Raw genomic sequence first — 15,036 nt, 5'->3', positions numbered from 1 at the left:
TTTTACATGGAATGTAGCTACAGTTACGGTATTTGTGATGCAGTATGAATTTTTAAGATTTTCTAAAGTGTGTTCTGTGACAATAACCGATTTGCTCTGAATTAAATCTAAGGTATTGTTATTTTGATAAGCTCTCTCCTACCATTTCTTTAATATCATGGAGATTTGTTACTCAGATTTGGGATATTTTGCATATTTTGGGATATTTTGGGATATTTTGGGGTTATTTTGGTGGAAGAGAAAAGTGACCTGATAACTATACACATCCTGTTTAACTTCTTGGAAGACTTTATATTATTTAATAATTCCATTGCATCTTCAGGAATTTGCAGAGAGAAATATAAATGCCCCAAATTAGTTCCAGTCCTTTTCCCTTCCTTTCCTGGATTAAATGAGTCAGCATAACCAACAACATTGATTTGAAAGAGTTATTTTACAGTTCAGTAAAATCCCATTCTACTTGTATTATTCTACTTCTATTATTAAAATCACTGAGAAGAGAATGGAAACAACATTTATTGAGTAACCCAGATGGCATGTCTCTTTTGAATGAATCACACATACATCACCTGTAATTGCCCTCTGCACGTCAACACCCAAATGAAGAGGATCTGATTATAGCCAGAATTCCTAAGAATTAGGTTCTGGTAAGAAACGAAGAAAACTTTACCTCATGTTTATATGCCCTTAAGAGTGTGCCCTTAATCTTTAAGGAGTGAACTCTTTTAGGTCCTTTTCATTCTTCCATGAATACTGCAGGTGTGATATTCCCTCAGAATAGAAATAAACCAACTCACTTTCCAATGACTTGATTTTGTAGAGTGATGTGTTTTTCAATAACTGTTGGTGTACCTGTAGCATAGACAAGGCATCAAATATGGATTATAGTCTATTTGGTGAGGCATTTAGTAATTATCCACATATAATAACTTGTTTTTTAAAAAGGAATAGACACACAATCATGGAGATACAACACAAGAAGGATCATTGATCTGAAGAGCACCTTGAACAGTGAAAGTAAGAAGCTACTCCAAGGAGCAGTTGAAAAGCAAGTTTCTGTTTAAAGCAGAAGTTTAAAAACATCCAGGAATTCATCATATTTTATAAGACAATTTACAATACTCAGCAATTATCCCACCAAAATACCTTGGTTCATTTCCTTACTGCCATTATGTTGCCTGGCTTCAACCAAATATATATCAAACTTACCTAACTATTTATAGGAAGAGGTTGCTCTTCATGGTTACTCTGCATTCAAGTCTTAACAAACTATTTAGCCTATCTCATGCTGATTGTCTGTACTGCCAAATTAAGGAGAATTAATAATTTGAATTTTAAATCTGCAAGGCTTAGGTCATAAAAATATTTTCATTTAACTCTTTAATAAAAAGTCACAAATACAAACTATACGAAGTAAAATAAGAAAAAACAAAACTTGGGATTTAAGCAAAACAGAGAGAAAGGAGGTGGTACTATGACTTTGCTGAAAGTTTTCTTGCCAAAAAAGTCCAGCCTTTAATAACTTTATTTATATATTTGTTTAATAGCATGATGACAGTTTCTTAAATACAGTGGTATTACTGGTGCAGCTCTAATGAGGAAGAACAGATGATCAAGTCTTGTGGCAGTTGTGCAGTTCAGATAATATACTACAGAGATAGATGAATGAGCTCAGAACCATCAGTCTAGAAAGAAAAATATGTGCTCACTCAGGGGACACTTATGTCATAAACTTTTGTACAACAGGAAAGAGTCTAGACAGATAGTTACATGAAAGGATCTCCTTTCAGAAAACATACATGGAAGATACTATTAGACAATGAAGGCATTTGATACATTTCATGTAAATCTGGTTCATATCATGTTATTAACAATAATGGTGTTCTATAAGTTGTGCACACAGAGTATCACCCCTTTGCTATGCATAGAATTTTGAGGATGTGCTTCAATCACCCAGGAAATTAACATACTTAAGTGGTACTTGAAATGCGAATACTTATAGGAGTAGCTCCTCTTTTTAAATGTTTGCATTTTCAAAGCAATGCAGCTGATAAAGTTAACTAATTTGCAATTTGAAGTCCTGAGGACTCTAGAAGTATGAGTTATTACATTTCCAATGTGGTATAATTAATAAAATAAAACAAGGGTATTCAAGGGATACTATCTTCATTTTCTGGGAAGATACAGCTTGCAGAAGATGCCTCAGATTCATTCCTCAAGGGAAGTCCTTGAAATTATGGTACATTTGATCTGATGATTGGTCAGACCAAGGATAAGCACCTCCTGTAGGCAAATGGAGCTGAACTACTCTGATATTTCTTCCAGGGGATCTGAGACCATGACTTCAGTCCTGAATAAAACTGAAGTTAACCTGTCAGGGATTGACTGCAAGGATGAACTGCAGCTGTAATGGATTAACTGAAACAGCAGCTGGTGAATATTTAGTCTGATGATGTAGTTGTAACAAAACTGCTGACTCATTTATAATACAACTCTTCAAAAGATTAGGCTAAAGTTAATGATGTTGTTGGGGGGAGTCTCTCTCATAGAATGTCTATCTTAATAACAGATTGCAAGGATAGAAGCAGAATATCTCATTGTAGCCTGCTTTAAGGGGTTGTTTCTATTTCTAAGCCTGTGCTGTTCCTATTTCAGGTTGGAAGCTTGAATTGATTCTTATCTGGTATGCTAACTAAGGAAACTTCAGATGTATTCTCTTCTGGGACAGGTTCTAAATCTCTTCTCTTGCTAAGTGCTATTTCTTCTTCCAGAAGCATTACTTCTCTATAAATTTATGCTTTAATTACTAACATAGAAGGACTTGGCTTCAGTTTTTTAAACCCAACTATATTTTTTTTCAGTTCTTCTCCCACCCCTGCAGCCCAATAAAGAAGCAAGGGGAAAAAAAAAAAAAAAGTAGATATTCTCTTTCCTTGTTACAAGATCAGAAAAGACATGTAAATGGTACTTTGAAATGCTCATTTAAATATAGTTATGTGGTTATACCAAGAAATAACTTCAGGATCGATGTTCTGTTTGGAATCATGAGATATTAAAACTCATGCCAAACACTTTACGCTTACCAGATCAAGGAATACAGTCTCTGTTACCTATAAGAATGAATATTAGCTTCAAATACAATAAATAATATGTTAATAGAAAAAAAAATCAGGGAAAAACCTTTAGCACCATTGTGAATAGGGACCTTTCGTTTGTACATTTTTCTCTACGTGGATGATAGAAATGGGACTTAACTTTAGTATTCTCTATTTAATATTGCTTTCTACTAAAACTTTAAATAAATAAATTCTAACTTGGCCATTAGGCAGTTAAGAATTTAAAGGTTAATGACAGTACAAAGTAATTTACTATGCTCCAATCTGCATTAAATTTGTATCTTTTAACTTTTCTAAGTCAACAGCAATGAGCATTTTGCACAACTGTTCATAAAAAACATAGTTCTGATCATTTGAAAGTTTTGCAAGAAATGCACACTACAGGCTGTTATTTGGAATCTGGTAAGTGGAGTACACTGAGTGTGCTTTCTTCCTTATCTTACTTGCTTAGCAAAATAAAATCAATACATTAGTTATGTTTGAAATTTCATGTTCAAACAATTGGAAACTTTATCATAGAACATATGCAGAAAATACAGATTCAGTAGGATGCTTTCATAAAAGTATTTGTTTCAATAAATTCTTGCAGTCTAATGTCCTACTGCTGTTCATGATGAACTTGGGAGCTGGTGTTTTCAGTGTTTTTAGCTATTAGACAATGTCAGTGGTTATTTGTCATGATTCAATAGAGTATGGATTATTGTGATTCAGTATCGTCTGGTTTGTAAAGTTTAGGCTACCTGAATTAAAACTAAAGTTTACGTGACTTTGGGAACTCCGTCCTTGCTGAGAAATTGCTGCATCTACTGGTGAGGTGTCTGAAAGACTAGCAATACTAACATTCCTCTAAGAAGGAGCATTGTTTTACGGAAACTGTCATTTTGGTACTTAATACTCCTTTTCTGTCCATGGATGAAAGACGATTATGCTATTCTACTGAGGCATCTTACTGTTTGTCAGAGTGGAAATGGATTAATTTTGAATTACATAAAAAGGAAAATGTTAAAATCAGTTCAGTAAATTGAAATACTTTGTTTCAAGTTTCTTTTTTATTTCCCTTTTATTTTTTATTTTTTATTTTATTTTTTCTTGCTAGAAAGTTAACGTTTTCTACAGAGCATTTCAACTTCAAAGAAACTTTCCAAGTAAATCTGATATTATGGAAAGCTTCAACAAGTGGCACCTTCAAAAAGTATTTTTCACTTTGTATTATAAAATCGCTTCATAGATACTTGTAATTGATGGGCAGTGCACTAACCTTATTACTTTATATGTCAGCAGTTGAAATGATTTAGACAGGCGCTTTACTTCTCTCCTAAGTATGCTTATCTTATTAGGTATGTCTATGCCATAAAGTGCAGTAATGAGTAGAAATCACTGAGTTATCTCTCAGTGAGCCAACAGGCAGCTCCATAGCTGCATTAGAAGAGCATTGTATTTAAGCTTACTCTGTTTTGAACTGAAGTATATAAATCCAGGTGGACTACTGTACTGCTGGTACTGTAGGATTACTGTATTACTGGACTACTGCTGAAACCTATTCAGACTACACATGGATACATTTATCAAGTCCTGCATAGTAAGATAGATATAGGGACCACTAGATATAGATTAATTTGGAAATACCAAAAATAATTTGTTAAACTATATGCTTAGTTGGGGATCTAGGATAACTTTGTTATGATTATGTTTGTGGAACCTGACTTTCTGAAGGAGAATGCAGGTAGTTTTAAATGCTACAGACCCTCCACAACGGAAGTTACTTAGTCAATTTAAAAATCTTCCTGGTTCAGAGGACTAAAGTCTCCAGATGAGCATATGGGACTGATCTTGATCTGAAAGGAGAAGAGAAAACATGTAACAGAGTTGACGTAGGACTCTCTCAAGGACAAAGTGTTAGCATAACCAACCACTAGGGAAAACAAGCAGGTATAATTTCCCATAAGGGGATTTTGAATCCCGGAAATTCTGGTGGAGGCAGAAATTGTTAACCAAGAACCTACTTAAAGGATGAGATAAATATGAGGTCTCATTACAAGAATGCCAAGAGAGTAAGATGTGTCTTGGAAGAGTATCAACAGTGTTATAGGAAAGAAATCAGAAATATAAAAAAGGTGTTGTGAATTATGTTTAATGGTTTATTCACTGGCTTATTTTAGATGTGTACCAGTTCATATAATTTTTAATTTATTAGCTAAAATAGTACTACCTGACAGGTTAAAAAGAACATTAATCCAAATGACGCATTATCTGTCTCAGAAAAACTTCTATTTCACAGAATCACAGAATCATCTAGGTTGGAAGAGACCTCCAAGATCACCTAGTCCAACCTCTGACCTAACACCCACAAGTCCTTCACTAAACCATATCACTAATCTCAACATCTAAACATTTTTTAAAGACCTCCAGGGATGATCACTCAGCCACTTCCCTGGGCAGCCCATTCCAATGCCTAACAACCCTTTTGGTAAAGAAATTTTTCCTAATATCCAACCTAAACCTCCCCTGGCGCACCTTCAGCCCATTCCCCCTTGTCTTGTCACCAGGCACGTGGGAGAATAGACCAACCCCTACCTCACTACAGCCTCCTTTAAGGTACCTATAGAGAGCAATAAGGTTGCCCCTGAACCTCCTCTTCTCCATGCTGAACAATCCCAGCTCCCTCAGCCGCTCCTCATAAGCCTTGTTCTCCAGACCCCTCACCAGCTTCGTCGCCCTTCTCTGGACTCTCTCAAGCACCTCCATGTCCTTCTTGTAGTGAGGGGCCCAAAACTGAACTCACTGAAAACTGAATTTAATTCAAAGCCTTTGAAAGACAATCTTGACGAATGCTTAATTATGTAAAATATATGTCAATTGGGCATAGCAACAAGTGAGTAAGAATAAATTTAATATTTAATTAATAAATTTCCTCTGTACAAATTTCTAGGAGTTAAATTTGCAATGATCAAAATAAATGAATGTTTGCCATGATATTAAAATGACTGGAGTAATTGGTTTCCAAGGAAAAACAATGCATTAAATTTGAGTTGTATCTAATGAAGTCATGAAGGTTTTCTTTTTCTTGTCTTTTGTCCTTTTTTTTTTTTCCCCTTCTCTTTTTTCCTTTTCCTGCAGCTCTTCAGATTAGATCAGCTCTTCAGATCTTTTCTTCTGTGAAAGCTGGAAACTAACTGCAAGATGGATTAAAGCTTAAATCCAATTAAGAATTTTCATGGAACAAAGGTTAATTGCTCAAATTGCACAATAAACAGTGGAAGGTAAAACATCTTTTACTTCTTCAAATTACTATGCATCTCTCAGATAAGACTTTCTGCATGCCATCCTTTTTTCTGAATCCAATCAGGGAGAAACACTAATCAGGAAAGTCTAGGTGAAATTTTGATACCCTCCCCCCCCCCCAAATATATATATATATATATATGTATATTTTTATATATGTATATATATATTGGTAAATAGAGCCCTGAAATTTAGCTGTGAATAGAGAAACCAATGTAACTTCCAAAAATAACACTTGTGCATTTGTACTTGCACTTCATTTGACACTCTTCAGAGCTAAGAGTCAGGCTGATGCGTTGCAATTCAGCATGAAAACTTCTTTTCAGTATGCAAGAATATGTTTTATGACTGATGCTCCAGTTGAATGAAAAACTTATCTAAAGTGAGGTTAATTAATATATCTTTATTCAAATGCTCTGAAAATATCAAGTTATAGTTTATAGCATGTGTTAAAAAAATTGAGAAAGCTTCCAAAATATGTTTGAATTTTTAAAATCTGAGTTTTACTGCTGTACAGTCAAATTCTATGTAAATTCTACGTAAATTCTGATACATGAGGCTTTCTTGTTTACTGATTATTCATACTGATTTTTAACTGAGTATCCAGCTTCAAGGGGAAACCTTGTCCCATTTTACCTCAAGAAAGCTGTACAGCTTTTCTTGTACAGCTTTTCTTGTACAGTGTTGTTTTTTTGTTGTTGTTTTTTGTTTTTGTTTTTAATTTCATTTTAATGGGAATACAGACTGTGATTGTATTTTCTTTGATGTAAGGTGAAAAAAAGGGAACAGTTTATATTTTCATATTCGTTTTTTGGTGACACTTAAACAGAAAAGAACCAAACTAAAATGAGGAAAAGGTGAGATGCTTTTGGGATTGGCCTAATTAAAGAAAGACTAAGGGAAGAAGATAATAGCCAATACTAGTTATGCCTTCCAGCTAAGCTTCTTTTCTCAAAATGAAAATAGCGTATAATGATTCAGACAAAATTAAGTAAACCGCCAAAATCCAGAGGTTAAAATATCAAAGAAACAATAGCACAAGCAGCTGCTACAGCCCATTCTTCCTTCAAATGCCTTATGACTTTACTAGAGCATTTATAGAAACAGCATGCTACCTGCATGGCCATAAAGAATTCATGCTTGGGTCAGCAATCGTGATGGGTCAGGTCTCCAGAAAAGCTCCCTCTCTATTAGTACTAAAAGAAGAGACAGCTGTGACAGTTCAGTCTAAACTACCACAGAGGAAGAAAAAAAAAAAGTCACTACATAGGAAGAGATGATTGAGTGAATAACCATAAATTATGTATATGATTAAGTTAGTCCTGCGTTCTCCTTGTTGTCTCTCTATAAACAGTTAGTGGTTTCCTACTGTTTATTTTTCAGTAGATTTAATCCTGTAAATATAATTAGAAGCCTTATTCAATATATTTACACAGATTATTGCAAATGCAATCTGTGTTGCTTCTATATTCTCCTCGTGAGGCAAAGAGATAGTATTGCTTTTGTAGCTGCTGTTCTCATTTCTGGATCAAAAGTGGTAGGTGATATAGATCTCTATACAATAGCCTCTCAATCAGTGCTTCCCTATAAAAAATCTGGGTGGAAATATATTTCCTTTTCTTAGTCAACTTAATCTTATTGACTATAACCTTGTTTTTCATAATTACTCGGTTGAGGGTGGAAAGTCCTTGCAGAGAGATCTGGACAGATTGGAGAGCTGGGCGATCACCAACTGCATGAAGTTTAACAAGAGCAAGTGCCAGGTCCTGCAGCTGAGACAGGGCAACCCTGGCTGTACATACAGACTGGGTGACGAGACGCTGGAGAGCAGCCCCGCAGAGAGGGATCTGGGGATTGTGGTTGACACCAAGTTGAATATGAGCAGCAGTGTGCCCTGGTAGCCAGGAGGGCCAACCGTATCCTGGGGTGCATCAAGCACGGCATTGCTAATCGGTCGTGGAAAGTGATTGTGCCACTTTACTCTGCGCTGGTGCGGCCTCACCTCCAGTACTGTGTGCAGTTCTGGGCACCACAGTACAAAAAGGATGTAAAACTATTGGAGAGTGTCCAGAAGAGGATGACAAAGATGGTGAAGGGCCTAGAGGGGAAGATGTATGAAGAGCAGCTGAGGTCACTTGGTGTGTTCAGCCTGGAAAATAGGAGGCTGAGGGGAGACCTCATCACGGCCTACAGCTTCCTCACGGGAGGGAGTGGAGGGCAAGGTGCTGATCTATTATCTTTAGTGACCAGTGATAGGACCGTGGGAATGGTGTCAAGCTGAGACCTGGGAGGTTTAGGCTAGACATCAGGAAGAGGTTCTTCATCGAGAGGGTGGTGGCACACTGGAACAGGCTCCCCAGGGAAGTAGTCACTGCACCAAGCCTGTCTGAATTTAAGAAGTGTTTGGACTCTGCATTTAGTCACATGGTCTAAAATTTTGGGTGGACCTGTGTGGTGCCAGGAGTTGCACTTGATGATCCTTATGGGTCCCTTCCAGCTCGGGATATTCTATGATTCTACTCATGGAAGAAATCCACCAACCACCCAGGGGACCATGTATCACAGAATCAAAGTTAGTTATTTTTCCCTTACTGTCCATGTTTATTGGTTCTATATGGTCAGCCTTCGTATTTGTCCAGTTTTCTATTTCCTCTCTAATGAGAAGATATATATATTTTTAATCAAGAGAGCTTGAAATTCATGGTACCAATTATTCTTAAATAGCTGTCTGAGAATACATATGGCAGATCATGTTCTGGATAACTCCAAATAATGCTGGACAAATGTATGACTTATGAAACAGGAGGGCTTAGGCTGCAGAAGGCTGGTTGTCTTGATGTAAGTCCCAATCAGTAAATAAATAATAAAATAAAAAAAGGCAATAAAATATTCAGGTAATAATAAAAAATAATAACCAATAAATTAAAAAAATAAAGTTACAGTATAGTATCATAAAGAAGGCAGCCCACCTTTTTTTTTTGTTTTGTCTTTTTTTGTTTTGTTTGTTTTCTGCGTGGGGGTGTGTGTGGGGGGTAGAACAGGCTTCTTTGTGTATTTTTAATGTTAAATGAGTTTTGTCAAGCAGGCCTGATTTCTTGGATTATATGCTTTAGTGAATAGGTAAATTCTGGTTAAATAGCAATAGATATATCTACATACTTTTGAGTATATCTACATACTAAGTATATCTACATATATATATATATATATACACACACACACGCTTAATAAGTATACTTACATACTCTACAAAATTACACAATTCTTGACACAATGGTTGAGGTTGGAAAGGACATCTAGTTCAGCCATTCTGCTTGAGCAGGCTGCCCGGGACCATGCCCAGACAGCTTTTGAATACCTCCAGAGAGGAAGACTCCACAACTTCTCTTGGCAAACTGTTCCAGTGTTCAGTCACCTACTTGTTAAAAAAAAAATTAAAAAAAGCTCTTCATGATGTTTAGACAGAACCCTTGTGTTCCATCTGTGTTCCAGAGCTCCTGATTTAATGCCATGGAAAAATAATAATAATAATAAATAAAAAAAATTATAAAAATAAAAAAGTGCTAACAGACTTTTGCTTCTGCTTATGTTACAGGGAAGCTAATCTTGAAATATAACCATATTTTGAGGTCTTTTAGAAAATGAAGGTTGACTTTTTTAAAGAAGTTATTCTCTAGTCCTCAAATAACTGGTTCAGTGTAAAGAGATCAATTCCTACTGTTGACTAAACAGAGATAAAGAATGGTGTTGTGGGTCTTTCCAGCTTTTTGATAAAGTCACATGAAAATCCAGAGGTAGAAAGCAGAGGTAAATAAGGAATGGATATAAGTGCAACATTTTAAATCTGGGAACATGCAAGAGCACAGATTAGATTAGATGATTTATGGCAAAACAAGTGATATCACACAACATTGGATGTAAAACAATGGGAATTGAGGGAAAGATTTCCAGCAGTCTCAATGGGCTCTGAAGTTGTTCCTTAGAGATGTAAAGAGAGAACTGTATATCTTGAATAGACCTAGGTTGCATTTTCATATAATTGAACCTGAAAGATCTTTGTTCCAAATTGGAAAATCATGTTCAGGATCAGCATACACTTTACACTGCATTATTCAGAGACCTGTGAAGGAAGGGAGGTGTTCAGTAGGTAACAGCAATGAGTATATTTTGTTGAAATAGTTACTCTAGGGTTTACTGGCACTTATGAAATAATAAACAAATACCTTGTATCATACATTAAATAATTGATTGTTTAATAGCATTTAGAAGTGAATTTAATTCCTGTAGAGGTCCATGAGAGCAGGCTCTCTAATTTGCATGAGAGCAAAGAGGGTCTTTGATTGCATTTTAGTATTGACAAGTAATAGTGACGGACATACTTCCAAAGACTTGCATGTTCATTTCACCTTGGAGATGTATGAAATACCTGGCTAAAATGAACTAAAACAACACTTTGAAAATCTCATTTTATTTGTTATTTCATTCTCTTTACTTTCAAAAGTTATTGACCTGTGCTACCCTTAAGACTAGAAGGTTTTTTAAAACTTTATCTCAGACTGTTCAGCTATACTCAGTCTGTTTCACTGCTTCATTCCAAGAAAAAAAAAAGTGTTCAGAAAGAAAAGATAAACAATAAAGAAGATTAGACTGTAATATTTTTAGCAATAGTAATATTTTTGACTTATTTCTTTACTATCAAATTCTGTTTGTTTGCTTAAAGTCATGTCACTGGACTTAAGATACTTTCAAGTGAAATTAATGCTTCAGTTAATATAAAACTGTCATCGAACCGTACAGAAAGAGTTCATTTAATACATTGTTGTTCTTTCATATATCACAATTCCTCTAATACAGGTACTTTCTCACAGTATCAAAGTACATTACTCCTGAAAGTTCTCTTAACAGATCATTCATATCCACATAATTCAATATTACTCTTCACAAAAGAGTGGGAACCCGTATTTCTTAAATTGTGTAATAGACATCTGGGAAATCATCAAAATGAAACTCTACCAAAGGGGACTCTTTTCTGAAAGGAAGTGTAATTTTATAACATCATCCAAGTCAGAGAAAAAAAAAAGGAAGATTTTTTTTTTTTCTGTCAGGTAGTATAAATTAAACAAGTTTGGAAACCAGTCACAAGACTACTGAACTGTTATTTTCCAACATTTATATTCTATATTATTTCTGAAAGCGTTTTCCCTGGCAAATCCTGTATTTCCAAATGTACAGTCTCCTCAGGAGACATTCAGACAGAAGCTTAGAGAATGTAAATATTCAAAGACATATGATCTAAATAAGCTATCATCATAATTTCCTTAATCTGCATTTTTAATATTAGTTCAATAAACTGACTGTTCTGGTGGAAGATGTTATGCCATGATGCCTAGAGATCTGTATTTGAAGTCAATCACGATCTTCCTCTTCCAAATTACAGTACAAATGGAACAGAAGTTGGAAATGGATCCAGGCCACCAGTAGAAGGAGAATGGAGGGGGAAAAAGTTTTATCTTAAAAAGTTTTATTTTAAATGTTTTATCTCTGGTATGGGTCCCTGAGAAAACTACCTCTTAATTTCTGTAGTGAGGGGAAATAGCTATTACCATCAGGATTGGATAGGAAGACATGAGGGAAATCTACAGGCTTTGAATAACCATGAATAATTGCATTAGAAATGGTTGTGAAAATCCAGAAATGATTAATTGCTAACACCAAAACACGTCAAATAAGTGTTGTCAGTAAAATTTTGAGAAATAATAGAATTTTATGTGTTAGTGTAGAAGGATTTATATCATGGACTCCAATCTGAATTAGAATTGTACTGTGTCTTATTTAAAATTTCAAAGTTCTATGTTTTGTTTTGTTTTTTTTTTTTCCTCCCCATAAAATTTATTTCATGATTCTGTAATGAACTCTTGCATACAGAATAGAGTTAACGTAATTTGTTGACACTTGAAGATTAGATGTCCAATTTTTTTCAAGAGTTTTCCTTATCTTCTGAGAGCTGTGCTTTGTAAAGTAGAAATGGCAGTAAATAGAAATAAAATAGAATTTATTCAAGCTGAGAATTGTAGATATTGAAAGGTGCAGCTGTAAAGTCATTCAGCAGTTGACAGAACCCAAGTTTTGCATAACTTGCTTTAAAAATCATTATTTATCTAGAAAATAAATATTCAGGCAACAGTGGCAGGTCTTCTGTGACGGGTTGGTGAGTTTCCATCTACCTTACTGTTTGTATGAGAAATGAAATGTAGTATATTGGAAGATGTAAGATCAAAAATTATATACAGTTGAGATGAAAAGTATTCTACTTTTAGTAAGCATTAGGGAGGATTCTGAATATCCTAATTCAAAACTGTTTACAAAATAACCATGTATTTCTAAGAAATACTCACTGTTTTTCTGCGTGGTTCATAAAAGACATGCCAAGTAAGTGCTTGAAAAATTAATAACTGAGCTGAATCACATTTTATTATTTCAAAATTCTACTTTGTGTCACCATTTTAATGATCATTTTCCAGGAACAGAGAGACAAACTGCACCTTTCTATGAAAGTAGATGCTTGATGCATTCCTAAAGTATAATTTACATTTAATTCTCAGATAGTAGTTATTTAATTATTCTCTCCCTTACAATGAATAAAATCAAGACTTTAACACCCATTATTCATTCAGATAAAGAACACAGTTTTTCAAAATAGATGTGTGAAGCTAGGTCTCCAAATGTCCTTTTAGACGCTGACATATGATTTTTGATATTTAAAAAAACTCAGCATTCAGCAACCTCCTGCAAGAATTCACGGTAGCTGTTCAAAGTTTAGTATTTTGTGAATTGCATGTCTAAATTTAGTCCTGGAGATTGACTTAACGGAGAGGTTAAAAAAAAAAAAAAAACAACAATGTGGTGACTGATATGTTGCATTGTACAGATATGTATTTTATCCCTCATTTATCCAAAATTATTTTTCTCAAGTCTTTGGTTCTCCTTCCTAAAGCTGTTGTAAAAAGAAGCTTTAATGTTTATTGCGCTTATAATTGAAAGTATTTGAAAGTGGAAAAAATACAGCTTCCAAACTGAGAATGTCCATTCATTTGAAAAAAGAGTTTCAGGCGCCTGATATTTAGAGTCGTATACCATCTTATTGTCATACTATATATCACTGGCTTCATCTTGTAAGAACTATTTCCAGAAGGTGTTGAGGATTTTTTGCTTTTACAGTTATTATCAATAAGAGATAGCAATTATATCAGTAGGAGATAGTTTTTTCAAACATATCTTGAGAATGAAAATATGTTTCTAGATATTTCAAAAGTTTAGTGCTTTACTTCAAGGTTCAAGATTTTGGCTTGATTGCTTCCCTAGATCTGTGCACAATTCGTGCTGCAGTACCTCTTAATGCACTGGGACTCTGGACCACTGCTCATGAAGATCTATTAATTATTATCCACCATGACTTTGTGAAAGCAAACTAACATTGGAGTAGTATATTTCCATGGAAAATATTGAGGAAATATTGCAAGAAATGACATTGGACAGTGCACTGGGACATTGCAAAAGGCAAGGAAACAGTTTCGTATACTGGTATTTGAAATGCAGAAGTCAGTAATATATTTCTGAGATGCTGAACTTAAACTAGGTGGAAGCCAGTTCCATTCTTAGCTGGGTATTGCCATCTACCTACAGGATTGACAACACTGATAGATTTCTAGTATCTTAGTATCACAGTTACTTCAAGAGTTAGTAGGAGAATAATCCTGTCTGAGATTGCTTTCACCAAGCTTCCCTTGAACACTGGTGGGGAACCATCACCATTTCTGTTAGCTTTCTGAAATATGGATGTGTGTATGTGACTGTATGTTTTGTTGCTCTCAGCCACAGATAAGGAAAGATAGCTACCTCCGTTTTAAAAACATATTTAAAGTTTGGGGAAAAAAATAAGCAACCCTAATTTTAATGACTTTTCTCTGGGAAATGTGAACAACTGGGATACAGTTTTAACTTCTCAGCCCAATTGTAAATGCTGATTTTTGCAATTCATATATTCACTATTACTCTAATACAACAAGATATATTAAAAGGGAAAAGGTTCATATTCTTTTATTTTTGAAATCACTTTTGTAAAGGATCAAAGCCATAATACTAAAAGTGCATGTGCATGTGTGAATGTGTTTGTGTGCTTGCATGTGTGTGTGGTTTATCTAGTATTATAAAATCCCTGCTGTAGAAACATGATTCCACATAAATATTGAAAATTGTTGGAAACTATTGCATTTCAGGAAATAATAAAGCTAAAGGGTTAGGTTAGAATGCATGTTTTTAATATCCATTACTTAAACAGATATACTCCAGCCAGTTCAGTACAAAACAGATTTTTTTTATATTTTATTTTTTTAAATAGAGGATAACATCCTCAGAAAGCTAATTTATAAGTACAAAGTGAAGAAAACCCCTCAGATTTATTTTTTTGTGCCTGTGTTCATATGGACTGTTAGTTATTTTAGAATAATCATTTTTCCATGTTATATAGCCCTTAAAATGTTGCCAGTCAAAAACAAAACATAAAAAACCACACCCCCCCGAAAACAAACAAGCAAACAAACTAAAAACCCCCAACCAACCCAATAAAACAGGAATAAAA

General features: G+C 34.7%; 1 long non-coding RNA gene across 1 annotated transcript; it reads left to right on the top strand.

Moving 5' to 3' along the window:
• Window positions 1-2,487: 2,487 nt before the first annotated feature.
• On the top strand, window positions 2,488-14,458 carry LOC308188577. The gene is made up of 4 exons (XR_013945604.1): window positions 2,488-2,683; window positions 3,415-3,518; window positions 6,234-6,376; window positions 11,836-14,458. It is a non-coding gene; the product is annotated as an uncharacterized lncRNA (long non-coding RNA).
• The last annotated feature ends 578 nt before the right edge of the window (window positions 14,459-15,036 follow it).

Source organism: Anser brachyrhynchus (assembly GCF_964034855.1).
Source record: "Anser brachyrhynchus genome assembly, chromosome: 1".
Classification (NCBI taxonomy): Eukaryota; Metazoa; Chordata; class Aves; order Anseriformes; family Anatidae; genus Anser; species Anser brachyrhynchus.
This window is presented reverse-complemented; position numbering and strand designations above follow the sequence as displayed.